The 17117-nt window shown below is 38.2% G+C and overlaps 1 pseudogene; it reads left to right on the plus strand.

Moving 5' to 3' along the window:
- The first annotated feature begins 1272 nt into the window (after positions 1-1272).
- LOC132494737 (F-box only protein 5-like) overlaps positions 1273-17117 on the plus strand; it is a 152953-nt pseudogene continuing 137108 nt past the window's right edge.

Below are 17117 nucleotides of genomic sequence, written 5' to 3' on the forward strand. Positions count from 1 at the left end.
GTCATATTGCCAGAAGCTCCAGGCACTGGAGAGAGAAAGAGAAACCTCAGAGTTACTTCAAAGGAGCTAGCACTACAATGAAGGATAAGTTGAGGTGGCCTAAAACAATCCACCTGGCTGCCCAGGATGGGCTGTAGTGATATTACTGTCCCCCCATCCCATGGTTCATTTTAGTTTTTGAACGCTGAGGTGGCAGAGAATAATACATAACTGAATATTTTGGAAAATAACACATACACAGGCACAGATTTAGGTTTCTTAGTATGATAACAAGTTTTTTGATCTTTAGAATTACTTGTCCTCTAGCTATCAAAGAAAGGCTTTGCTTTCAGAACCAGATCACCATGCAGTGAGTGCAATGTCCTTTTGCATTATAATTCATAGCCTCCTTTGAAAAACCTTCTGAGTAGAAATCTTACCTGAGCAGTATTTTATCCTTCCTGCTTACTGTATCCATTTCACAAAATAAAAAGTCTCATACACAGAAATGAGGGGCTTAGCTATAGAGATTTTCAGGTATGTTCAGTGAACCTAAATTAGCTCACAACACATGCCGACAGCCAATGGGGGCATATCTCCCTGCAAAGAACAAGCACCATATCTGTTTGGAAGACTCTCCATAAAAGATGAAGAATAGAGGGCACTCTGCAATTACAGCTCACAGTTTTTTCCTTTGCCACCTGTATATCAGTAGCTAGAGGGGTAGTCATCAGACTGACTTAGTACTCACCCCGGGGCACCAACACCCTCCCTATTGTGAGTCTAACCGGGTGATAGAGCCCAAAGTCTTCCTGTGTCTGAGGCACATCCCGAGGCTGCTTCTATGCTTAAAAAATCAAGGTTTGTACTCAACGCAGGCATTAGACACCCCAGTTTCCAACATGCTAGCTCTACCCCATGTCAATTAATAGTTCACCAGAATCTAATTTTAACTAACTAAAAATTTCAACAAACTAGAACACAACCATCACATATTTCTGTATCTGGGGGAATAAACAAGAGTCTTAATAAAAAGAAAACACGATGAAAATTTTAAAAGAATAAACATAAAAACACAGTTCAAAAACTTAGAAATGAGCACAAATTAAGGAAAGCATACAATTAAAAATAGGAAGAACTGACCTTAGAACATGACATGGTTCTATTTTGATTTTACCCAACTAACAACCATAATCAGAAATGTGAAGTCTCGAGAGCTCTGAGAAGTGGGCGGCCTGCTTCTCTGCCGCGGGTGCAGCTCCCTCACCTGAGGCGGACCCCACTTTCCCTGGCATGAGCCGGCGCCCCTGCAGCTGCTCCCCACAGCGCCCCCCGGTTCCTGCCACTGCAGCTATGGCGCCCTCGCCCCTCGGATGGTTGTAAAGAAGAAAGTCCCACTTTCTGCATCAAAATGAAGTGGGATTTTAACTATTACCACGTTCATTCTGGAATTAAACCGCTAAAGCCTGATGACAGAAGACAAGGCTCCTACACTACTTCATATTTGGAAGGTTCTTATAAAGACTGCATTAAAGACTATGAAAGGTTACCAGATTTTGGGTCACCGACTGTGAGCCCCAGGATTGTAGAACTTGAAACTGAAAGCAAACCCTGGCATAATAAGGAAAATCAACACGTACGACACTTAACAGTTCAAATGACATAGAAGAACTAGAGACCAGTGGACCTTATGAAGACAGTGGCTACTGTTCATTTTCCCAACAAAGTGGCCTCAATGAACATGAAGACAGTAGCCTTCACCTGGTGGAAAATTTCAGTGACGGTCCACAATCTTGCCCACTATGGACGCAAAGCGCAGACCAAGATCCCAACAAAAACTTGCTGCTGGTTCTTGATTCTGAAAAAGCGGTTTGTTCAACGTTAAAAAAAATGGTAAACGAAATCCTAAAATAGATTGGGAGAAGCTGAGGGAATTTATATCCAGTGGAAACTTTAGACTACGGAATATAATTGGCAGGAAAACAGGCCTAAAGTGTGTAGATATTCTCAGTGAACTCTTTCGAAGGGGACTCAGACATCCCTTAGCAAATATTTTAACACAGCTCAGTGATATGGACTTAATCAAGTAAGTATTATTGTTTTGAGTTCATTAGTGTAACCCATGAACATTTTTGTTAGGTGGCTCAGCACCACCAGCTCATGCAAAGACATAGTAGGGGGGTTTCCCTGGTGGCGCAGTGGTTGAGAGTCCGCCTGCCGATGCAGGGGACACAGGTTAGTGCCCCGGTCCGGGAAGATCCCACATGCCGCTGAGCCTGCGCGTCCGGAGCCTGTGCTCCGCAACAGGAGAGGCCACAACTGTGAGAAGCCTGCGTACTGCAAAAAAAAAAAAAAAAAAAAAAAAGACATAGTAGGGTAGTCTTGCACTATTGTTTAATTGAGATGATGACTTTTGTCTGGTTGCTGGTATTTTACTACCTATGTGTCACTAAGAGGAAAGAAAGATAATTTTTAGAGTATGCATTTAATCCACTTATTTCAAATTTCATATTTATGCTATTAGAAAACTATTTCTGTTAGATTGGGATCTTTGTTCCTTTGGTTCTGAAATTGTTCATAGGTAAGCTACATCTTTTAGTCTTAACTATAAAACAACAGCCTAGGTCTGGTGTACAGGTCCTATAGGCATTATGATTTTTGTCACACTTGAAAATATAAAATAATTTCTGTTTTTTTTAGGCCATTTTCAAATTTGACAGTAAATTTGACAGTGATGAAAATACAGAAACCCACAAATGGGTCTGATTATTACTGTCTCTTAGAAACCTTATACTGACTCCCCTTTCTCATTCCACCAAAGAAAACCTGTTAGGATGAGGTAACTGAGAATTAAGATGATTATCTAATCTATTGAATTAGATTGCCTCCAACTCAACTGGGTTCATTTTCGGCTGTTTGAAAACTTTTTAGAGGCACTCTTTGTGTTACTTTACACTGGTCCATGAAATATAGCTGAAGCAAAACAGACATAAGTAAGTATTGATTTTTATTATTGGCCAGCTTCTTGAGAGATAATCGACATCACAACATTTTTGTTAACAAAATGGATTTTTTAAATTGATTTGTACTAATAGCAGTGTGTCCTCAACTTCTTTGAAATTTGTCTAATGTTAATAAATAACCAAGATGGTGCCATATATACAATGGGGCTTCTTATTTGATATTTGCGGATATTGTGAAAAAATGAAGTACTAAGTGTAGTGGTTCTTAAGCCTGGATCCACTTAGAATTACTTAACGGTGAGCTTTTAAAAATAATACAGAGCCCTGGCCCCATTTTAGATCAATTAAACCCAAGTGACTAGGCATGGGCCATCCTTAAATCTTAAGTTCATGCCTCAGGCAATTCTAATGCATAGACAGGTTTGAGAATCACTGCTAATAGAAATTTCTTTTTTGCACTGTTAATATTTCTGTAATATATTCATCCTAGCTCTTTGTGGTGCTTTGTTTGCTTTATAATCATTTACTTTTCCAGTGTGTCTAAAGTGAGCACAACTTGGAAGAAGATTCGAGAAGATGATAAGGGGGCATTGCAATTGTACAATAAAGCGATACAAAGAATTACCATTAAAAAAAAGAAATGTGAAGTTTCATTAATGTTTTGTATTTTTTTAACATCTTTATTGGAGTATAATCATTTTACACTGTTGTGTTAGCTTCTGCTGTATAACAAAGTGAATCAGCTATACGTATACATATATCCTCAAATCTCCTCCCTCTTGCATCTCCCTCCCACCCTCCCTATCCCACCCCTGTAGGTGGTCACAATCATTAATGTTTAAGTGGGCAAGAGAGCCTATGAAAAACAGCTCTATCTATTGCAAAGGTTATGTTCATTATTCAAGACACACAAAAGAAGCAACAAACAAAATGTTATAAGGTACCACTATACCAAGTACCATACTAGATATAGAGATATAAAAATGACTAAAAGATGTCTTGTGCCCTTTCACTATAGCCCAGTGGAGGAGAAGATACATATGAATAGAGTAAAATGGAAAAAAATACCATTAAAACGGTATGTGTAAATTATTGGAGTAACCTAAAGAAGGAAAAAATAAAGCCTTCACAAAGGTGACATCTGAACTAGCTCATTTGAAACTGTGATTTACTACACAAATGAAATGTCTCATCATTCTATCTATAACAAGAAATGTACATTCTTAGTCGGATGATGTAAACCACACATGCTCCCTGAACTGCCCACACCACATCAGCCCCTGTGGGCCTTTGTCATACCTCTGGATTCCTCAAGGTCACCAGAGTGAACAGTGTCTGTGGCGGCCAAAGCACATCCACACCTGGGCAATAAATAGGTCAGTGGCCACAAGTGTGTAATGAGTTTAAAAAGTGCCGAATATTTTGGAAGAGAAAGAAATTTAAAGGAGAGAAACTCTCCAAACAGTCTGTAATAACCTATAAGAATATTTCTGAGAGACCTTAATGGACTTCAAAACAGAGAATTTGACAAGTTGAATCATTGGTTCAAAGGAATAAATCCCAGATACTCTGTAGATATCATTTTCCAAAACTCTGACTTTTGAGAACTCAAACATTTTCTCCATAATAATTACCATCTTTCAGGTCCATTAGTTTCATGGATGTTGTCTATTGTTATTTTCTTCTGTCCCTCCTCCTTTCCATGAGAAACTGCTCCTTATTCCCAATCCTCAAAATTTTTTTTTTTTTTTTTTTTTTTTGCGGTATGCGGGCCTCTCACTATTGTGGCCTCCCCCGTTGCGGAGCACAGGCTCCGGACGCGCAGGCTCCGGACGCGCAGGCTCAGCGGCCATGGCTCACGGGCCCAGCCGCTCCGCGGCATATGGGATCCTCCCAGACCGGGGCACGAACCCGTATCCCCTGCATCGGCAGGCGGACTCTCAACCACTTGCGCCACCAGGGAGGTCCCAAAATTTTTTAAGTTTTATTTTTGAAATATTATTAACCCAACTAAACTATATTAACCCAAATAAACTAAATAAACTATATATACAAATATCCCTTCTTTTACTGATACAAAATAAGGATGACATCGTCTCAAGTTTACTAGTTTAAGAACAGAAAGGTACAAATTCATGGTAGATTTCATTTTTACTTGATTTGACTTGTTACATGTTTAAAATTTTGGCAAAAATAATCCAACTAACAAAATAATTTAATTGACAAAATGGAGCATATTCCCTACATTCCTGTTTATTGCATGAAAACAAGTGATGTTAAGTGATATTAAGCAGGCTCTGTGCTAGCCACTGTCTTTTATGTTGCCTCATAAGCATCATCTCAGAAATTATCACATATTCAGCACTTTCAGACACTGGTTAGCAGGTGGACATACCGTTGTCTTAATATAGGTATGATGTTCAGTGATGTTCACCTTTTTAGTGATAGGAAACCAACACTTAATTTATACTCACTCACCTAGAATGGAGCCTATGTTTGGTCCAGACCACACCCTAAAACATACTGGGCCAGCCATGAGGAACTGATTTTCAGTATGGAAGCATCAGTGGACCACAGTGGTTGTCTACAGTGGGCATTACTCTAGTTGTTGGTAAGCATATTTCACAAGTTGTTGAATAGTTTTAATATCATACCCGCAGAATGTGATCAGCCAAGGCAAGCCCTTCTCTTAATAATCAACAGCACATGAAAAAGTTTTGATAACGCCTTCTCTCAAATTTTACATGGGCTACCTTAGCCCCTAATGATAAACATTCAGTGCTAAAGATCTCTCATTTCTTCTCAGAGCAGAGAGAGATTTTTATTTTATTACTCCAGTTTCTTTTTAGTCTGCCAGCAAATAATTATTATCACCCTCAAAGTGAAAATAAGTTTCAAAAGGTATGAGCAACCCCTTGGAAACTTCCCATGTATGAAATTGGCATAATCAGCAATCAGCTTCTAATTAAACATCAGTGGTCATGACATCAGTACAGTCTTGTTAAATCAATTAATTAATTTCTTATTAGATACCATTCAGGATAGGAATCATGCTCTGTTTTTATGTTCAAAAATTAAATCACACCTTAATTTTTATGCCATTATATAATATCTTATTAATTGCTTTAAATCTCCTCCTATTATTACTCTTGTATACAGCTCTCTTACCTTCCCAGCTCAGCTCACTCTGATTTTCAAGGTTATCATACAATTTCCCCTCTTTTATTTGACTCAGCACTCATAATTAATCCTTACTTGACAATTGTATATATCCTCCCAATTTCCCCTTCTATCAGGTGAATATGGTCTCAACTCCCAGAATCTTATCAAATAAATTATATCTGGGCCTATTCCATCTGGATCATCCCAGGTCAATGTATTCTCATCAAGTGTTTATTCTTTTTTCCTATCTATATCTTAGTTATCTTTTTTTAAATGCTAGGAACAAGTATATGAAATTTTGTTTAGTTATTCAAAGTTTCATAAAGTTTTTTGACAGCTCCAACTATTATTATTGTTTTCAAAGAATGCGACTTATTATTCCACGCATCATAGATAACTTTTTCTTAGTGTTCATTAAAATGATAGAATAGCTCTAATCTCTACCTGCCTGCCATTTAAATGAAGAACTAAGTTATTTGCATCATAGCTGCCATCACCTACAATGCTGAGACTCAATCAATTTGGCATTTTGAGTTATATTCATGGCAGTAAGAAAAATGGTAATGACTCACTTCTTTTTTCTGTGGTTGTCAGATATTTCTACAGAAAGGAAAAGAATATTGTGCTAACTTTCTTGTTGGACACTCATTTGCAAATACCACAGATCTCAGTAATTGACAGTGTAATGAAAAAAAATAAATTTTCATTACAAACAGTACTTCCTTTTCTTCTACCGAAAAAAAAAATCTATCAAAGTAATGGCAAAAATTCAATGACTGTTTCTGGCAAAGGAATGTTTTAAGTATCTACATACAAACCAGTATGTACCAACTGCAGCCCATCTTCAGAGCTTACCAGATTTAAAAAATAATGGGTGTAAATCTCAAGATTTGAAAACTTCTGTGGTTGGTACTTAACTGCTGTTCCATTTTGGCTGACATAGAAACTAAAAAACTCAAAAAAAGACACACTTTTTTACAATAGCAAACTTTTAACAGCATTAAAGTTTATGAGACATCTGACTTAAATCCTGTTTTGAGAAAAGTTCCATTAGGAACTCAGAGAAAATGCTAAGCATGAGCTTGAAGACCTTGTTAATGACCCTTTAATGGTATTTTACATGTTGGTGTCACACTCCATATTGACAGATTTTGACAGCTTAATAATATCCTTGGTGAATCAGAATCAATTTATGCTTCAGACCTATGACTCTCTTATGCAACTAATGAAGTAATTACTGCTCCTTCCTTCTCAGGAGAAAGTCTTTACATGGTACTATGTAATAATATAAAATCTCATGCTGTGACCCACAATAGCATCCTGAAAATTCTCCCTTCCAGGATACCATTTGTTGAGTTTTCAGTAAATAAAATATAGACATTTAGCAAGGTATTTATTGCCAAAGAAAAGATAATAATTGCTAGTATAGGCTAAAATGTGTTATTTTAGAATTGCTAGCTTCCAGCTTGCAAAAGGCAGCAAAAGTTGAAGTAAAAATACTGAAACATTATGTATTGATGATATAAAGTTCTTTTTATGGAACTTCCAGAATACTGATCTCATATCTTGACCTCTGAAAATTAATTTATCAAGTAACTTCAACTCTTCAGAAACTTTCCAAAACTCAAATGTAGCCACAATATCCAATTATAAATATACCAGAATTTAGCATTCAGGTTTATTTATAAAAATATTCTTTCCAATATTACTTAGACTAGCTTTGATCTACAACAATTTGCATATCTACTACATTCAAATACTACTATAAACCATCTCACACTTAGATTTATTCACAGAAAAAATTTATTCTGAAATAATTTTGCTATAAATATTAATCAACCATGGGAACAGATGTATACGTATAACTGATTCACTTTGTTATAAAGCAGAAAACTAACCATTGTGAAGCAATTATACTCCAATAAAGTTGTAAAAAAAATATGTTAATCAACCAAAGAACTAAAACCAGCTTCTGAAAAGTGCAACTATCAGAATTCACAGAGGAATGTCATTCTAATCTTGCTCTTTTGTAGAAATGGACTCTGATTTTGTTATTAATGTTGTGGTTGGAACTATTCTAGACCAAGGAACACAAACTATTAATGTGAATGAACCGTTCTGAGTAGTATCTTAAGAAGCTAGTTTGAGAAAGATCCATGTCATCATGTTTTCATGCTGTTCATCTGCCATTTAATTAGCTATTGGCTATAGGAAGTCTGTCAAACCCAAAACAAAGTCCTCTGTAACTTTGGGTCTGGTATTTGGGAAAAAAACAAACCCAACTATTATAATCACTGTAATAATTACATAACTAGTACATTTTGGGTCTATAACAGAACAAATTTATAGAAAAACTAAAAAATTTTTTTTCAATTTTAAAAAGGCCAATCTCGGAGCCCCGCTCAATGTCACTAAGCCTGGGCTCAAAAATAACTCAAAAAGAGCTCATGACCAAGCAACTGACAGCCACACTTGGGGATAGGAGGAGGGAGTTGTGTTGAAGAAGGTCCTTACATACTAAAGCTGGAAGGGGAAATGAAAGAGAAAGGAAGTCTCATTTATTTAGCAAATACTATATGTCAGATCTATACTGACTGTCTTAATCCATAAAAAGCTGCCTTAACCAATGTTTACAATGACCTTGTGAGAAAAGTAAGACTAACCTTATTTTACAGAAAACAAAATCACTTATCCAGGGGAGCAGCTGTAAAAGATAGAGCTGAAGCAGAAATCCAGCTCTCTTCATCCCAGAGACCTCCATCTTGTCACCAGTCTATGCGAGGGGAATTTTCCCTGTACAGGAAGAGAGGATGATTTAGGGCATCAGTCTGTATCTCCATCACCCACTCAAAGATTGCCATGAGTTCTTTATCTATTTGGTGGTCCTCCTGAGCCCTGAATTTCTAGAAAGAAAAATTTAATAATTTGCTTTTGGTTACTTAGTAATCTCTGACACCAACATTGAACACTTTATTAGTGACTTTTCTCCCTGCAGCACCCAAGAATCACTGCTCTGTACCCAAATGTAACATAATACTAATGGTGCTATAAAATCAGGTACAAATAAAAAAACTTTCTCTCTTATCACAACCAACTTGAGCAGTACTATAGGCATAAGAATGCAACCTCTCGGTGTTTGCTATTAAAGTAAAAAAATAATTCTATTTTCATATTGTAACAGCTTCCCCATAATGAAAGATCTGTGAACGTGCCATTAGTTAGAAATAAGTGCAGGAGCTTGAAGATGACCTTAATGGACATGTATGATACTTGAAGTGTTGTGAGACTAACTAGCTATATCAATTTAATAAACAGCCCATCAAAAATGCTAGAACACTTTATCCACTGATTTTAAAGATAAAAGTGCCATTTTAAATTTCTTACACATTAGGTGAAATATACAAATAATAATAACGATAATAATTACTTGTATTTGCTTCTTAATATAATGTATACCATGCTAAAATTTTCTTTTCTCAATTTTGTTTGATGATTCATATTCCAATAAACTTAAATAACTATAACTTTAACCTTCCCCAGAGCAAGTTTCTATTTGTTCAAGTATCTTTCTTAGTCCAGTCAAGAAAAGGAGGTAATTAAATTTGATATAGTTTGGGGACCATGGCTAAAACTATCAAGCCCTGAAAATCCTCTTTAATGCCAAATCCAGAATGCTAAACCACAGATCTTTCCAGCATATGTCTTTTTTAAAATAAGACAACCTTGAATTTCTCACTTTCCCCTTGACATTTCATCCCAATCACATCTCAGTAACCAATTAAATGCTTTCACTTACCATTAGAAGGACTGATTATTGCCAACCTTTTACAACAATGCTTATAGCCGCCTGACAAGCCAGCATCAGTTAATCCCAAGAAGGTCCACTTCAATTTGTCATTGTCCTAAAGGTTTGATATTCCTTGGATATAAATTCAAGACAGGGATGCTTAAACAGTCAGACGGCTTAGCTCAAAGCTGAGCACAGCTGTTTTATGGATGTATCATTATGGGCAGAGTCAGTCAGCATCTGCTCTGGTAGTAGATGTAAATTCTTGCTTCTAAGTGCCAGATACTTGGGAAGGCACCGACACAGCCTTCTCACTCTAAAGCACAATGACTGCTTCAACATCAGCACGCCTTCACCTCTTTGCAGAGGGTGCCATGACACCTACACTCATAAAACCATTCAGGAACAAGTCTCCCTTGCTTGAAATCTTGAGAAAGATGTTTTCAAGCATTGGAGAAAGAATGTTCTGAAATCATATTGTGTCCAACAGTATGAAATTAGAGCATTTAGGGCCAAGGCAGCAGCATTAATCCTTTATATTCATGAAGAGGTTTTCTTTTACAGCATTTTTCAGATATGATAACATCTGTCTGCACAACCTTCCCGCAAGGGATGCCAGTGGGAGGATGATTACCCAGATTTTGTACACCAGTAATGACACACAAAGCTCAGAGAGAGAGCGCAAGGTTTTATATTCCTTGTCTCTGGAGAGCTGAGGAAATAATTCAGGTCTTTCAAGTCTCGGGAAAATCTGCTTTCTTTTAAATAGTAAGCTAGCTTTGTTACTCATTAGAGAGCTTGTTTTAAGGGGGATACTCCTTTAAAAGCCCATTAAATGCTTTTATATCAATTTGAAGCATTTGAATCAGAAATGAAGGGCTGCTATTAGAAGGTACATGCTGTGCCTGTAGCACAAGGGAAGAAATTGCAGTTACCCTGTCAGATCCAAAATTTTCCTAACTTTTACATTCTGGGGATTAGGACTCACTGCAGATTTTGGAATCGCCAAATTTAGTCAATTTGTTGTACCTCTTATTTCAAATTGGAATCATGATATTTAAGTCTTCCATGAACAGGGATAAAACAAAAGTCAATCATTTATAGAGTCTCTTAGCACTATTTTAGGTCTCATGTGATATTTAAAATACAATAAATCATCCACCAAGCTCTCAATACTTAGAATGACATGTTGTTCTAATATAAATACATGTGCCGAAGTCAAAAACACATCATTCCTATCCATCCTACTATGGCTTCTCAGCCTTTTAGGCAACTTAGCATATAACCTCACATCTCAATTATTTTCCATAATTTATTCATTCTCCTCAGAGACTTTGTAGTCAGAGAAAACCACAGCCAGAGAAACTGCCTGTATCTCTGATTAAATATTCTTCCCCGACAATGGAAAAGCCCTGGTCAAAATTAAAAGGCCTACGTAAAATTTATTTTTAGTGCTTTACTCCCAATCAAAAACCTTCCTTGCTTAATTTTGTGACTTTTCTTTCATGCCTCAAAGCCACATGAAAATAAAGAAAAAGGGGTGATAAGCATTTATAGAATGTAAAAGGATACCAATGCAGTGTCCTAACCCTCCCCTGCCCGGGTTTTCCTAACACCTACCCACCACCCTCCTCAGGGCTGAACCCAGGGCAGGCTGCCCCAGAGATAGTGTGTGTCTGTTGCACACAGTTCCCCATTTCCATCCCATCAGCCACCACATCCTGTAGATTGTGCCTGTGAAATATTTCTCAATTTTATCTCCTTTTCACTAGTTCTACTTCATGTTTTTAGTTAATGCTGCTTTCATCTCTGGCCTGAAAGGCTGCAATATTTTTCTAACTGTGGTCCCAGATGCCAGGCTCATTCCTTCAAGTCCATGAATTTTCTAAAGCACAAATGAGATCACATAGGCTCTGCTTAAAATTCATCAACCATTCCCCATAACCTTCTGGAAGATAATACCAAAACAAGGGAATCACAAGGCCTTCATTAGCGGACCTGCAGGCCTCCAGCCTTGTCCCTCCAAGCCCTCGGTACGTCAGCCACACGACTACTGCTCCTCTTCTTCTGCTACACGTGGTGTCTCTGCCAACATGCAGGTCTTGCCTCCTCCTCTCCCTCCCACAGTTAGCTTGTACGTGTCCCTGAAGATAGCTCAAATTTTAAACCCCTGGTAAAGGCTTCTCTAGTATTGGTATAACCTTTATTTGCCCTTGTTTTACTATATTAAAATTATGTATAATGTTTATTTATTCAATATTTATTGAGTTCCTCCTCTATTCCAGCCATATAGATGGCCTGAGCTCTGAGCATGAAGTATAAGCAAACCAAACATAAACTCAATCTCGTGACAGTTACAGTTTGGTGGCGAAGACAGACCTTAACCAAATATTCACAAAAGATTATGATTACAAACTACAGTAAGTGTCATGAAAGAACAGTAAATAGAGCAACGAAAATGTGAGCGGGAAGACCTGATCTAGTCTTCAAGGTGAGAGGCGGCCTCTCTGAGGAAATCACTTTTGAACAACTGTAAAAGGGAAGACAGGAGGAAAGGAAGGAGGAAAGAAAAAAGGGAGGAGGGAATCCAAATAAGTTCAAGGGCATCCCAAGCAGGGAAAAGAGCATAGCTAAAACCCCTGAATCAGAAGAGGACATGAGTTAGTCCTAGCCTACATGTTGGTATACAGAATGATCCTTTGCTACAAAATGGTTCTTTGCTATCTTTCCCAACATAAGACTCCCTGGTAAAGTGAAAACATATATATTCTGGTTTAATATGGAATTCCTAGAGTAATCTCATCTAAGTCAAATGATAAGGATTAGACTCACAATGACACAATCAGGATATGTATAAGGCAAGTCCTATGTACTTAACATTGGACTCTTATGATTCATCAACATTTTGTGCAAGTGACATCAGCAAATTTCTCCTGACCAGGACCTTCCTGCTCCAGTAAGAAATTATTCTCCAATTGCACAAGTGTAAACACTATGAATTTGAAAAAAGTGGAATTTTTGCCTTGAATAATACAAATCATGCAACCCTCAACTTTGTCTCAGTTACATAGATCTGTTCTTATCCAGATAGAGAGCATAGAATTCAGATCTAGAAGGCTGCTGAAGAAAGAATATAGCCCAGGCATACATCACTAATTGCTCACAACCATCTTTCCCAAGAAGTGTCAACTCAGCTTCAAAATCTTTCTCCTGGATCACTCCAATCAATTACTTTTAATAAATCAAAACTTTTTTTCAATTCAGATACATTTTGGCCTTCCAGTTCTAATCCAGCCTTCTGCCTTGAAGTTGAATTATGTATTTGTTAATGTGATTTTTGTTATAGTATCTTTTAAAGTAAAATTATACCTGTGTTTTCCCTAATAAGCCTTGATTCTTCATCCATATTACAACTGATGGGACTGGACAGTGTCTGTTTTCCATGTGGAACACTCTGAAGAATAAAAATGATTTAAGAGTTCCAAAGGTTTGAGAGTAAGCATGAATCTACACTGTTGGTGAGAAAGAGGATGGATGCTCACAAAGTAACAGCAGGTGGCCCTTTGCTCTCCCCTGCTTCTAATGAGCTAGTCCTAAATAAAAGTAGTGCATTTCAGAATATACTGCAACTGGAATTCTGGCTCCATACCAAGACAAGTCAGGACCAAACTCCTGAAGAAGTCATACACCATCCATTGTCATACATACAAGGACCTGCTTAATTATATTAGGAAGAGAACATGTGCTTAAAAGCTACTGAGGAAGGTTTCAGCCACAACTTGATCTTGGGTAGGAGGCAGTATCAAAATGCTTGAACCAACTAAGACAGAGAGTTGTCTACTCTAAAAGTTACCTTAAAATAAAAATCAGGGCCTCCCTGGTGGCGCAGTGGTTGAGAGTCCGCCTGCCGATGCAGGGGACACGGGTTCGTGCCCCGATCCCGGAGGATCCCACATGCCGCGGAGCGGCTGGGCCCGCGAGCCATGGCCGCGGGGCCTGTGTGTCCGGAGCCTGTGCTCCGCAACGGGAGAGGCCACAGCAGTGAGAGGCCCGCGTACAGCAAAAAAAAAAAAAAAAAAAAAAAAAAAAAAAAAAAAAAAAAAAATAAAAATAAAAATCAGTACTGAATCACTGCCATGACAACATGCTCTATTTTGTTTTTTCTTAGCTTTACCTTGAAAGGACTTTAGAAACTCATCATTTTTAGTCCTCTTACCTCTAGCCATGTCCTGCTCCAATCCATTCTCTGCATTACAATCCAAATGATATATATTTTTAATTACAGGATGTTTTATGCCCATCATCACTTAAAATTCTTCAGTGGCTTCCCTTGCTGTCAGTAAAAAGTTAAACCCTTTAATAAGGTTTATCACCATATCCATGACCTATGTCCAGCTTATCTCGCCAGCCTCTAGCCACTCCACCCTCCCTCCCCTTGCTCTCTACTCCCACCATACAGCATTGAACCACCTTCAGTTCCTTAGAAGTGATGCTGCCCCTTGTTTCTCTCTTTTTGGCCATGTTATTTCTTCTTTCAAGGAGACCGTACTACCATCCCCAGTTCACCTGGCCATCTCCAGTTCCTCTGTAAGGAGCAGGTGATGTACCTACTCTTCTAAGAAGGGTCCTTGGATCCCTAAATTCTGTGCCACTGCTACATACTCCTATGCTATCCTGTCCTTTTTCCATCACAGCATTTATGGTCTATTGTAAGTGCTTAGTTAATAAACTGTGTTCTCCACTACTTTGTGAGTCTAGGAGGGCAGAAAAATTGTCTGTCTTGCTCACCAGTGAACAACCAGCTCTAAGTATAATGCCAGGCACATAAAATATGACATGGAAATCACCAAGTTCTCCAAAACTCAGATACCAAACTTTTCCTCAATGAACAAATGAGTCTGATTCTCTCTCTGATATAATTGCATAAAATACAAAATCTACTTGGGTTTCTTAAATATTTGTATGAGTTTCCAAGAAAACATCCTACAAACCTGTTCCAATTGCTGCTTCTCTCTTCAGCCTGTGTTCTTTCCCCGGATCATCACTCCTTACCCTTTGTTGTTGCATATCTGCTTCTGGAGGCTGCTGCTTTCCCATGCTATTTGGCTCTCTACTGGTGTATTAGTTTTCTATTGCTGCTTAACAGAGTACCACAAACCTGACAGCTTATGACAACACCATTTATTATCTCTCAGTTTCCGTGGGTTAGAATTCCAAGTACAGATCAACTGTTCCTCTGCTCTCATCTCTCCAGGCTGTGATTAAGGTGTTAGCTGAGGCTACCATCTTCTTTGAAGATCAATATCCTCTCGCCAGCTCACTGGTTCTTGGTCAGATGTCTGAGGTACTTGTTTTCATGCTAGCTGCTGGCCAGAGACTGCTCTCAGTTCCTAGAAGCCGCCCTCGGGTTTTTAACACATGGCCCCCTTCTCTCACAACGTGGCAACTTACTTGGTTAAGGCTACCAGGGGAGTATCTGCTGCTGCTTCTTATCTCTTTTAAGGGCCCCCTTCAGTAGGTCAGGACTGCCCATGTAACCTCCCTTTTGATTAACTCAAAGACAACTGATTAGGAACCTACATTACATCTGCAAAATTCCTTTGCTTTATGAAACAATATAATCATGGGAGTGATATCCCATAATTTGCTTAGGTTCCACCCTTATTCAAGGGAAAGGCACTATGTATGGCATGAACACCAGTGAGAAGGAATCTTGGGAGACACCTTAGAATTCTGTCACACCTGGAAAGAGAAAACTTACTCAGTTCAACAAAATACAGGGATGAGTTGGCTGTGGTGTTTAAAAGAAAACATCAACAAACTGTTGAACATAGCCAGAGGAACAGCAACTTAGAAAACTTAAAACTGAATCTGATCATCAATGCCCCTAGAGTTCAAAGGCCTAACCCTCTACAGTACACCACCTTGCAGTCAGACCAGCCTACTCATCCACCAAGGAGGGCCTTTGAGTGTCCCTTCCCACCCAGAATCCAGTATCCCTTGCGTTGGCCAAACTGGGACTAGAAGGAGAGAGAAAAATAAGTTTTCCAATTATTTCCTGTCTCTTTCCCATAACCCAATGGTTAGATTATTATCTGATGAGGATAAGCTCACTTTTGCAAAGAGAAAAACATCTTTATAGAAAGTTGTTTACCTCTTCATTGTCTTAAATCTTTCCATTCCATATCAGAATCTTAGCTTTACTTTTACATAACCAAGAGTCCCATAAAAGTACTTTTTTTCTTTTAAAAAAAGTTTTACACACACACAGCCACACACACACACACACACACACACACAAAGTAATCTGTTCCCAAGCGTGGAATTCTAGCTTTACCTCTACAACAACTGGAAAAATAAACTGCTGGCAGTTTTAAAAATAAAAGTTCCTCCCCCTTTCAACTAAACAAGTTTTCAGAAAGATAGAAAGTCTCATCTATTCCTTCTTCACAACACCTTTCCCAAAGAAATGCTGGCCTATCTTCTGATTGCATGTATCCTGCCCGTAACTTCTTAAGAACCACATCGACATTGCTCTCTTTGAATAGTGCTTTATCATACAGCCTAGAACACATTAAAATCGACTGGGAATTTTTTTTTAATCTTTTTATTTCCTTCTATCCCTCCCCCACCCCCTCGACTGACAAATGTGTTTGTTTGTATGTCTGTTTTTAATACCAATGTGCTTGTGTTTGTTTGTATGTGCTTGTTTGTATTTTTGTTTTTAATATCAATGAACAATGAATCTGAATCTCTGTGGGGGAGCTTAGAAAACAATTTTTATTAACCCATTCTATTTCACACATTCACAGGACTGCAATTCAGGCTGCAGATCAGCAGATTGGCTGAGGTCATACTGCTCCATGCATTCAATACCTCCTCTTGGGATCCAGGCTGGAAGAGCAGTGGCTATCTAGGGCACCTCAATGCAGAGGTGAATAACTCCCAGAACTTTCCTCTTCCAAACTGAGTTTACCTATCTGCCTGAAACAACCCCTCAAATGGACAAAATATGTGAAACAACGGTTTTCAAGACACTGGACAATGGTTTTCAGGACATCAGGAAATGAGGAATAGTGATCTCTACTAGGGGTAAAACACAAACAAGTTGAGCCCTACAATTGCCTTGAGTATGTTTAGGCTATGGTTCAAAGATGGGGAACTGGGGCAGGGCCCATCAGACTCCCTGACTTAAGAAAATGAAGTACCATCTACAATAATAGAAT

Source organism: Mesoplodon densirostris, chromosome 8, assembly GCF_025265405.1.
Source record: "Mesoplodon densirostris isolate mMesDen1 chromosome 8, mMesDen1 primary haplotype, whole genome shotgun sequence".
Lineage (NCBI taxonomy): Eukaryota > Metazoa > Chordata > Mammalia > Artiodactyla > Ziphiidae > Mesoplodon > Mesoplodon densirostris.